Here is a 12,625-nt window from a genome sequence, read left to right on the forward strand (position 1 = left end):
CCTCCATTTCCTGAGAGACCTCCCTTTGTCTCCATATTAACCTTGACTGTACTGAAAGAGATATTTTCAGGGCCAAGAACTAATGAATCTGCTGGAGGCTGGTGGTATATCCATATGACAAAGTAAGAGATCAAATCAGATACGTTATGAAATTTGAATATGCAAAGACCTAGGCATATAAGAAATATTTTTAAAAGGGTGTCACATGTGGGATTGAGAAATAAAACAATCCAGGGAACAAAAATGATTTGGTAAATTATAGAGTCTAACTTTTGGTAATAAGCTCTCTATTTTTGGTCTCAAATCTGTGGCTAGTTGGAATACAAGGTAGGGGATCAGTTCTGCTACTCCGTATATTCAGACTATATTCAGATTCTTTCTCACACTATGTCTTTGTGAGGACACCCATGGGATTTAGCTTTGCTCTGAAGAATCTGGGGAAAAGGACCCTGCAAATCTTATCAGGAGTGTAAGGTAGGCAGAAAGCCAGCCCACATATAGGGAATAGTAGATACTACTACTGAATTTTCAAGATTCCCCAAGCTCCACCATCCAGATTTTGGCCACCAGTAAGCTTAGAACTATACTACATTAATTTTTGCAATAACTTTTTAGTTTCTATTGGAGTATAGCTGATTAACAATGTTGTGATAGTTTCAGGTGGATAGCAAAGAGACTCAGCCATATCTATACATGTATCCATTTTCCCCAAACTCCCCTCCCATCCAGCCTGACAAATAATATTGAGCAGAGTTTCCTGTGTTGTATAGTAGGTCCTTGTGGGTTATACATTTTAAGAACTATACTATATTAATTTTAAGACATCTCTCAGTGATATATTTGGTCTTCAAAGTCTGCTTCAAGTGACTTCCTATCTCTAAAGTATGGTGGTAACTGTTAGAGTCCTTTATGCCTAGTCTCCAAGACTTTAACCTAATCCTGAATACTGCATGCTGGTTCAGAATCCATGTCTATGCATGGACAGTGATTTCTATCTTCATTCCATTATCCATCTCAGGAAACAATTTATTCTTACAAGAACTCATCTGCTACCAGTTCCCATAGACCTGCTAATGTTAATATATTACTCACTGCAAACAAATCACTTATTATTCTCTTAACTTTACTCATCCCTCTAGCATAAACTAGTGCACTATTATAACACTTTCCATGCCTTCCTGCTACTCTGTGAGCTGTATAAAGACATATCATCTTTTATGTTTTTCACTCCTATAATAATGGTATCTTTCCATTATACATGAAATATATTTGTTGAATTCCATGAGCTGTTTTACAGTCTGCTTATATAAAAATTGCTCTCATTGTCCAGATTCTGAGCCCATAGCTCCTTATAAATGCCATTGTGCTTTTCTAACCTTTCTACTGTTCCATTCCAATTCTCCAACCCAAATCTACATTTCCATGCTCCAAATATGAAAGTGACTTTCTACAAGTGGTCAAATTCTTTAAGCTATCTTCTTTTTGCCCTCTCAGGCTCAGAAACAGTAACTTTCACACCTATTTCTCCTTCCGCTTTCCTCATTCTTTTTTCATCTCCCCAGTTACCACCCTCTCCCCATTTACTTTATCACTCTTACCTCGAGTCTTATGGTCCTTTTTCACACCTGCTTCTCCCTTTGTGCAGTTCACTCACTTGGTCCTCCCAGTGACCCTCATACACTTTGGGGTTCTATTGGACTGCCTCAGATGTATTCTTTATACTGTCCTTGTTGTACAGCTTCTGGAGGAGTGGGTGGCATGTGGGGTACAGGAAAGTAGAGCACAAGTGTCCAGTCTGTTGTTGCCAGAACCCCATGGGGATCCTGAGAATGCTGTAGTTAGTTAAGGGTCTGTGGTTCTGCCTAGAGGAAGTATCATGATAACTTTTGAACTGTAGCTGGAATGGAAGAATCCTTCCATCCCCAGCATCAAGTCCTGCTCTCACAGCCTGTAAAACAAGTCTCTTCCCACCTCACACTAACTCTGAGCTCATAGGCCCACTAGGTTCTGATGCCCTATTTTGTCCTGGCCTTTCTGCTCTTTGGCAGTTTACAACCTCTCCCAAGCTTTTTTTTTTTTTCAAAGAGCAGATAATGAGCCCCAGAGAGTATCCCAGGTTTAGTCCATAGGGGCACCTTCTGGATTTGTTGCTTGTCTTTGTTTTGACTAATTGCCATGAGCTCAGTGGAGTACCACAGGGTGTTAATGGCTGTACAGGTTCCATCTCTACAAAGATAACTTACTCACTTTGCTTTGTAACTTCAGGCTAAGGGCTGAATCAATTCAAATAATCCATTCAAAGAGGGCTGTTGAATGACCTTTTATCCTTGTTATGGTTTGATGCTTATCCCCAACCACACTCACTCTGCTACACATAAAGTCAGATCTCTCTGAAATACAACAGTGAGCCTGACTGGATCCCCCTCCTCTGGCCCAAATCAAGTCATTTGCACTCACTCTTTTACTCTCTCTTCCCTATATTTGCCCTTTCTCATTCTCCCTGCCTTTTCTCATTCTTTACAAATGTCCTGTTGTCTGGTGGATCAGGTATCAGACACTCCCACTCCCCACACCAGCTTGTGGCTTTTCCTTCACACCTTGGACATAATTAGCCCAAATCTCTGTAAAGAACCTAGGGACTCATGTGTGTCATGCCACCCACTGCTCCTCCCCTACCTGAGGACTTTCAGGGATGTTTTTGTTCCTATAATCCCTAAGGCAGACCTGGGTAACCAGATTCCAGCTTGTGGGTTTATACTGGCTCATCCCTCTTATTTTTATGCCTCTTGAAGATATTGTGCATTAATGTCTTTATCCCCAAGGTACAACTAAATTTCTTCTAGACTCAACTTACTTCATCCTTCCTCTAATTTTCTTCCAGAAAATTCCAGTAGGTGTGATCTATTGGACCTGGAGGCTGCCCTCAAACTCTCTGGACTGAAGCTTTTTTAATCCCTGGGGATTGGAACTAGGACCTTGATAAAGTCAGTTTTACCTCCTCAGAACACCCACAGTCCCATAACCAGTCCTGCAATAGGTTCCCTGTTCAATTCAATGTACCATTCCCTATACTTTCATGCCTTTGGGATCCAGGGTTGTCTCTAAACCATAGAAATGGTCCCATATCTCTGTACTCTGGTCTTCCTAATGTTCAGGATAACTATTTTCTAATGTGATAAGTGACTCTGGCCTAATAGCTTGGAGGAAGGGACAGAATTAAACCATTCCTGGATACTTTTTATCTCAGATGAGGTTCTGTGATCTGCTTCATATTTCAGGAGACAAGGATCATTATGATTCCCATAGAAAAGAAATGCAAAAAAAAAGCAAAATGGTTGTCTGGGGAGTCTTGTCAAATAGCTGTGAAAAGAAGAAAGTGCAAATGCAAAGGAGAAAAGGAAAGATCATAAACATCTGAATGCAGAGTTCACGTCCAATAGCAAGAAGAGATAAGCCATCCAGCCATCTCATCCTCTGATCAATGCAAAGAAATGAGAAAACAACCCAGAATGGGGGACTTTTCCAGATCAACTCAAGAAAATCAGAGATACCAAAGGAATGTTTCAGCTGCAAAGATCAGTCCTTGAATAAACACCCAAATGGTATGGACCTTTAACAGGACTGAAGATATTAAGAAGAGATGGCAGTCCACAGAAAAAATGTCAAAAGAGTCTTCACGACCAGATAATCACAATGGTTCAATCACTGACCTCAAGATATCCTGGAATGTGAAGTCAAGTGGGCCACAGTCCAACTCTCACATCCATACAAACTACTGGAGGTGACAGAATTCCAGTTGAACTAGATGGATCTTTGAAAGACGATGTTAATGTCTCTGCACTTGAATATGCCATCAAATTTGGAAAACTCAGCAGTGGCCAAGAAGGACTGGAAATTTCAGTTTTCATTCAATCCCAAAGATTTTGGATGCAAAAAATGTCTGAAACTGTTTCACTGTTTCACTCTATCTCCCATGAAATGATAAACCGGATGCTCAAAATTCTTTTCTGAATGCTTTTAAGCAATATGTGAACCTCCACTTTCTTGATGTTCAAGAGGGTTTTTAGTTCCAGAGGAACCAGCCATCAAATTGCCAACATCCTCTGGATCATAGAAAATTGATATTTCTCCAGAAAATCTTGATTTCAGCTTTGTTGACTTCCAGTCCAGCCTCATGATGCTTGACTGCATATGGATAAATAAACTGGGTGAAAATTCTGAAAGAGATGGAATACTCCCACCTGACCTGTTTTGAACCAGTCTGTTGTTCCAGGTCCAGTTCAACTGTTAGAACTGGATCTGGAACAACAGATTGGTTCAAATAGGCAAAGGTCAGGTGGTCAAGGCTGTTCCCTTGTCACCATAATTTTTAAGTTGATTGTGATCCACATCATCAAACGCTGGACTAGAAGAATAAAGCTGAAATAGATGATTTTTTCTGGAGAAATTCTTGCTTTTTTCCAGATCCAGCAGGATGACACCATTTGATCTCTGAAAGTGAAGAGCCTTTCTAAAACCAGCTTGAACATCTGAAAGTTCAGAGTTCAAAAGTTGGCTGAAAGCTTGGAACATTCAGAAATTACTTTACTAGCGTGTGAGATCCCATCACCTGTTGGGAAATAGATTTGAGCATTCTTTGTCAGACTTTATTTTTTTGGGACTGGAATGAAAACTGACCTTTTCCAGCCTGTGATGGTGAGTTTCAAATTTGCTGGCAAATTGAAAGATGCACTTTCACAGCATCATGGAAAGAAGAGCTCAACTGACCAACCTCCACAGCATGTTCAAAAGTGATGCATTGCCAACAAAGGTTCATCTATTCAAGGATGTCTTTTCCTGGGTCAGTGATGGATGTGATCATGATGGATCTGGGTGAAGAAGGATCTTTTTGTAATAGTTGATGCTTCTGTGTGGTGTTGGAGATCTCTTCTTGATATCTCCCTTAGACTGCAAGTCCATCCATTTCTGTCCATTATTGAACTCATCTTTGTATGAAATTTCTTTGGAAGAAATGATTTTTTGAAGAGATCTCTAGTCTTTGGCCACCTCATTTTTCCTCTATTTGACTCATTGGAAAAGACTTGATGCTGGGAGGGATTGGGGGCAGGAGGAGATCTCTTCTTGAAATTCTGGATGGCATCACTGCATTCAGATGGACATATCTTTCCTTTTCTCCAGGAGTTTGGACAGGGAGGTCTGGTCTTGATTCATGGGTCACAGCTATTTGTAAGGCCTCCCCAGACAGCCATTTTGCATTTGATTTCTTTTCCATACATGGTATATGATCCTTGTTTACTGTAAAAATGTTGGGGAGGGAGATAAATTAGGAGTTTGGGGGTTAACATACACCCACTATTAAATTAAATTTTGCTTCATACATTAAATTTTCTCTGTCTTCCCCACTCCCTACCAACTAACAGTGATCCTCATGATTTTAAATGCCTTATCTTGGTTTGCGCTCCTTCTACAGTACATAACACATTTAACTTTTCTTATATGTATTTCAATATTTCATTTCTAAATCTATTATTTTGATAGAAAACATATGAGGAAATCTACCATGCTAACCACTTTTAAGTATATAGTTTAGTGATACTAAATATATTCCCATTGTTGTGAAATAGATTTCCATAACATTTTGTCTTCTGAATCTGAAACTCTATAACCATTAAACAGTAGTGTTCTGTTTTCCTCTCCTAAAGCTCCAGGTAAGCACCATTCTATTTTCTGTTTATATGATTTTGACTACTTTTGATACCTCATATGAGAATTACAGTATTAAAAGGGCTAGTATTTTTAGTGATGTTCATTTTTATTAACAATACATTAAAATGCATCTTTTTCCTGAGAAATGAAAATTTATAGGATTAAATATCTGAAATTTAGTCACTGATTTAAGAAAAACTCATGACATATTCCATATAGATACTCAAAGATAAAGATTTTATCATTAAAGAGATCAATAGTTACTCTTGATCATATTTTTTTCTATATATACATATCTTTTAAAAAGTCTTAAACAATTTGGTGGATGAAAGGTAAAGTTACACATGGTTATATAGAAAGCTTTTGAAAACAAAATTTAACCCAATGTTAATTTGTTTTACACAAATGAAATGAAAAGCTTTGAAAAATATCTGCTAAAATAAATCAAAACTGAACAAACAAAACAAACATATGATATAGTTGCAAAAACACAAAGTTCTGTTTTTATTCCATTGGTACCCACACAGTGGAGTCAGTATTAATGAAAAATAAATAGTATAGTCTATTTATACACAGGATTATTATCTTTAATTTCTCAGTGCAATGGGACAGAGATATTAATAACTAGATAATTCACAAGTTTAATATATCTTGTTTTTCAGTGTTTTTGACCAATATAGACCTGATAATGCAATGCAGATGCTAAATAATGACAGAAAGACATACCTAAAATTTATCATTCAAACATTTTAAGCAAGATAACTGCAAGTCAGAAAAACAAATCATTTCAATTTAGCAAAAGTATTCATAAAAGATAAAGTAGCTTAATATTTACTCTTTGGAGTGTATGTTCCTTTTGACTACAAACTGTCTCCTTACCTAATAGTAAAGAACAATCCAGTTATGGAATTTGGCAGAGTCATTAAATATTTCTAGATGAAAATACAGAAGAAAGGATATAAAGTACAGTTTTGCCTTTCTGTTCTAGAACATTGACTTCACCTTTTCCTTCAACATGGCTTTTTGCTCTCTGGGAGGAAGATGGTGGGAAAGCAATTGCTGCTTTTGTTGGCAGGTTGGTTATATCAGATCATCAGATAGGAAAAGTGTGACTCACAACAGAAGTCAGAGTGCCTGACACTTTGCCTTTGAATGCTGATATGCAAACAAAATGGTTGAAAATTATTTTAAAGGAGAATTAACAGCTAGGTAACAAACAAAATTTGCATCTTGTGCATACTAGGAGTGAAAGACCCCCAAGAAAAGGGACAAAAGTCAAATTCAAAATGAAAGGAAAAGAAAAAGAAAAGAGAAGTTACAATTACCTTTCTTGAGAATTTGGAGTCTTTCTTCCATTCAGGGATATTCTGTGTGAAATTCCCCAGAACAATGAGAAAGAAAGAATAACCCCAGAAGAAGAAAAACGATGGAGTTAAAGTGGATATGACCATGACGGACAATGCTGCCTAAGCAATCTGGATACCATTCTCTCTTCTTTTGAAACAATATTTACTCTAAACTCCCTAGGCTGAAACTCAAGAAGGAAATTTCCAATTTGTGAAGCAACCTGAAAATTTGACTAGAAAATTGTTCCCCCCCCCCAAAAAAGAAAGATTCAGTAAATGTCATTTTTTCCTGCTGCCAATGTTGTTTTAGAAACATAGCACTGAGAGGAATGATTCACTCCAGGTTTTATTGCACATCCTTAGATTTAGAATACACCAATACAAGAGTGAGAAAATATGTTGGTATACACTATTGGTAATTTTTCTAGTTCCCTACTAGCTAATATCCCCTGAAATATGTATGGCAATGAAATTCAATATTTCTGCTCATAAAAGAGCTTCTTTTAAGCTAAGAGAGCTTCATGATGGAAAGGGCAAACCAGACTCAGTCTGCATGCTCCCCAATTTATTGTTAGCTAGTGGTTGGGGATCACTATCGTATCCTAGACCCCTGCAGGTAGTCTCCTTCATCTTCAAAGTCCAGCAATGACACGTTGGCATTCATGGCAAAAGTTCCCAGGACATTAGGAATACAACAGGAATTTTCCTAATTTCATAAAGGACATCTGCAGAAAGCTTCCTGTAACATTTTTCTTAATGATGAAAGACTTATGCTTTCTCTTTGAGATTAGGAAAAAAAGGCAAGAGCCTGTTTTTCAACACTCTTATACAACATTGTACCAAAGTCTTAGTCAGTGATAGTAGAAAAAAAAAAAAAAAAAAAAGATGGAGACATATTGATATAGATTGAAATGAAAGAAATTGAACTGTCTTTTCACAAATTAGCATGAGAGTCTATGCAGAAAGTTCCAAGAAATCTACAAAATGCTCTTAGAATTTAAAGGTGATCTTGGCAAGATCATAGGAAACAAGGTCAATATACAAAAATCTGTGATATTTCTATACCTTAGCAATGGATAATTGGAAATTGGAAATTTTTAAAGTACCATTTAAAAAAGAGCATCAAAATGAGTCATTCAGGTATATATCTAACACAGTTTGTGCAGATTATTATGTCAAAACTATAAAGCATTTCTAAAAGAAATCAAAGATGATCTAAAAATGGAGAGAATAAATTATGACTTATTCTTAAGATGTCAGTTCTACCCAAGTTGTTCTAAAGATTTAATGCCATTTCAATCAAAATTCTTGCAGTTCTTTTTTTGTAGATATAGACTAGCCAATTCTAAAATGTCTATGAAAAGTCAAAGGAACTAATACAGACAAAACAATTTTGAAATAGATGAGTAAATTTCAAAGGCCCACAATAAATGACTTTTAGATTTCTTAGAAAGCTACACTAATCAAGAGGATATGGTTTTTGCAAGGGGATAGATGTGTAAATCTGTATCTAGAAATAAACCTACATAAGTATGTCCAGATGATTTTTGAACCAAAAAACACATAAACCTAAAAGTAAATCATGATACTATAAAACTTTTAGATGAGAACATATGAGAATGTCTTTGAAAATTTTTGTTATACAAATAATTCTTAGACACCAAAAACATAACATATAAAAGGATAAGAAAGATAAATTAGATTTCATCAAAAGATATTTTTTAATGTTTGATGAAAGACATTGTTAATAGAATGAAAAGACAAGACACAGACTAAGAGAAAATATTACTAACCATATGAACAAAGGCTTTTATCCAGAATGTGTATTAAAATAAAAACATTATAAATTTAACAATAAGAAAAAATAGTAATCCAATAAGAAATATGGACAAAAACTTCACACTTCACCAAAGAAGAGGTATGCATGGCAAATAAGAAGCTCAACATTACATGTTAGTCATTGCAGAGATAAAATTAAAAGTACCATGATGAGATGCCACTATATACCTATTAGAATGATAAGAAGATAATTTGAGGTCAGAATACAAAACAGCTAGAATGTTCATACAGTGGAAATGCTACATAACACAAATACATTGAAAAACAATTTGGTATTTTCTTAGGAAGTTAAACATATACTTAACATATGACTGGGCAATTCATTTCTAGGTATTTAACTAATAAATGAAACATGAACATATAAAATCCTATACTTGAAAGCTTACATCAACTTTACCTACACTAAAGTTCTTTCAACTACTGAATGGGTAAACAGAACATCATCTATATCCACAGAGTGGATGTCCATACAAAGGAATACTGTACAACAATAACAGGATAAATATCAAATACATTATGTTAAGTAAAGAATGCAGTTTGAAAGATTAGTTACTGTATAATGAGCCATAATTTTTGAGTTAGACAACAGATTAGTAGTTGCCTTAGGTCTTTTGATGAGTGAAGAGGTTGACTACAGGGGGGTAGCATGAGAATGGGCTTTGGATTGATGGAACTTCTTTGTATCTGGATTAGGGTAGTGGTTACATGACTATGGGTTTTGTGTTTGTCAAAACTCATAGAATTGTACAAAAGAAAGTGATTTTCAGTATAATTTTAAAGTGTTAGTTGCACAGTCATGTTCAACTCTTTGTGACTCTATGGACCGTATCTTGTCAGGATCCTCTGTCCATCAAATTCTCCAGGCAAGAATACTGGAGTGGGTTGCCATTCCCTTTTCCAGGGGATCTTCTCAACCCAGGGATCAAACCCAGGTCTCCTGTATTGCAGGCAGATTCTTTACCATCTGAGCCACCAGGAAAATCCCATAAATTTAAAAAGCATCTGAAAACTCTGTTGCAGAGGGAGACGGTGGGAAGATTTGGGAGAATGGCATTGAAACATGTATAATATCATGTATGAAATGAGATGCATTTGATGCAGGGTTTGGGTCTAGTGCTGGGACGACCCAGAGGGATGGTATGGGGGGGGAGGGAGGAGGAGGGTTCAGGATGGAGAACACATTAAATTCATTTTGATATTTGGCAAAAACTAATACAATTTGTAAAGTTTAAAAATAAAATAAAATTTAAAAAAATGAAAACTATAAACTCTTATATGAACATTTGGCAGTTTCACTTCTTTAAAATGTACCTATATGAGGCTCATTCTTCTTTTCTTATATCTTCCCTGTCTTTTCTCCCATTTTTTCATTATAATATCTTCTTTCTTGAGTTTTCTGCTTCTTTCCTTTCTTCTTTCTTCTATCCTTCCATCCTGCCATTTTTCTATACAACAAATATTTCTTGATCAACCCTGACCATACAATATATATTAGCCCTGGGTTATGATCTGAAGGATCTGTATTTGACACATTGTAATAATCCAGTTTTTGAAAGGCCTCAGAAACATATTAAGAGTGAGTCAATAAGAAAGAATATGTTTTGGGAAAAACACACTCATGAATGCTGAAAATTATCTTGACAGTATTAAAACTGCTTAAGGATAGACAAGATGTATTATACAGGCTTGCAAATTATTTCAAATGTACTTTTGGCTGTTTATGATTATGATTTTTCATATGACTTTCATAAATATCAAATTTATGTGGCAATTAAATCATTTAACTAGAGGTAATAAGAGATCTGTCTAATTCAAATTTGGTTAGTGCTAAATATTATTAGACTAATATTTTCTAAAGAAGCTGACAAGACATAAGAGAAAGTGATTTCTCATTCAAAGTAAAACAAAGAAGGAACAGGGGAAAAAAAGAAGAAGCAAAGTGATTTATTTTTATGTGAATAAGAAACTTAAAATGTTACTGAGGAAGTCCACATAGCAAAAATAGAGACCCTGGAATTGTATAATATTGTTACATATGGAAAGAAAAGAGCAATAATAGAAATATTTAAGAGGTCAAATCATTGGGACTTATGATTTATTGGATGATTATATTTTCCTAAACCTTGTTTTTACTAATTTACTAACCCAAGCCCAAATCCCCTCTGTATTGTCAATTCTTCACAAATGCATTGTATCCTTGTCTAAAAGGTACAAAGGTTGTCTGCTTTGGTCAATTCTTTGAGTCTCATATTATTTTATGAACTCCTATACATGCAGATTAAATGTTTTTCTCTTCTTAATTTGTTTTATGTCAATTTAATTATTAGGCCAGTGAAATAATCTAGAAGGGAAGAAGGGAAAAGTTTTCCACTCCTCCAATGGCCACCATGCAGATAACATATTATTATCTGGAACTCATCATAAGGCTGAGTATCAGAGATGTAGATCTGAAAGGAGAGAGAGAGAGACCCAGCATCTAGAAAAGAGCCCGATGCTCAGAAAGACTGAAGGCAGGAGGAGAAGGGGAGGACAGAGGATGAGATGGTTGGATGGCCTTACCGACTCAATGGACATAAGTTTGAGCAAACTCCCGGAGATGGTGAAGGACAGGGAAGCCTGGCATGCTTCAGTCCATGGGGTCGCAAAGAAGAGGGCACGACTAACCAACTGAACGATGACTAGAGAGAGAGAAAGAGAGAAAGAGAGTCACTTCACTGGGAATGGTGAGTGGGGGTACTATTGAACCTGGGAAGGGGTAATTTACTGAAATGTTAAGAAGGAAAGGATGGGTGTGGATGTACTTCAAGAAGTAGCTAAGAGATAAACAACAAGGATATATTGTATAGCACAGGGAACTATAATCATTATCTTTTAGTAACTTAGAGTGCAATCTGCAAAAATACTGAATTATTATGATGTACACCTGAAAATAATACACTATTGTAAATCAACTATGCTGCTGCTGCTAAGTTGCTTCAGTCGTGTCCGACTCTGTGTGACCCCATAGACAGCAGCCCACCAGGCTCCCCGTTCCTTGGGATTCTCCAGGCAAGAACACTGGAGTGGGTTGCCATTTTTTCCATTAAATTAACTAATTAATTTAAAAGAAGTCACTAAGAGAGGAGGACTTTTGATAAAAATGGGGTTAGTATCCAATCAAGGGAAAATAAACTAATTAAAAATAGATTCTCTAAATATAGAGGACAATAGAGTCTGATCTATTGTATAATCAATCTCCTCTGCATTTTTAGCATTGATCTTCACGACCCAGATAATCACTATGGCGTGATCACTGACCTAGAGCCAGACATCCTGGAATGTGAACTCAAGTGCGCATTAGAAAGCATCACTACAAACAAAGCTAGTGGAGGTGATAGAATTCCAGTTCTATTCCAAATCCTGAAAGATGATGCTGTGAAAGTGCTGCACTCAATATGCCAGCAAATTTGGAAAACTCAGCAGTGGCCACAGGACTGGAAAAGGTCAGTTTTCATTCCAATCCCAAAGAAAGGCAATGCCAAAGAATGCTCAAACTACCGGCAGCATTCTTCTCACACGCTAGTAAAGTAATGCTCAAACTTCTCCAAGCCAGGCTTCAAATATGTGAACCGTGAACTTCCTGATGTTCAAGCTGGTTTTAGAAAAGGCAGAGGAACCAGAGATCAAATTGCCAACATCTGCTGGATCATGGAAAAAGCAACAGAGTTCCAGAAAAACATCTATTTCTGCTTTAT

The sequence above is a fragment of the Bos mutus genome, chromosome 15 (genome assembly GCF_027580195.1).
Source record: "Bos mutus isolate GX-2022 chromosome 15, NWIPB_WYAK_1.1, whole genome shotgun sequence".
NCBI lineage: Eukaryota > Metazoa > Chordata > Mammalia > Artiodactyla > Bovidae > Bos > Bos mutus.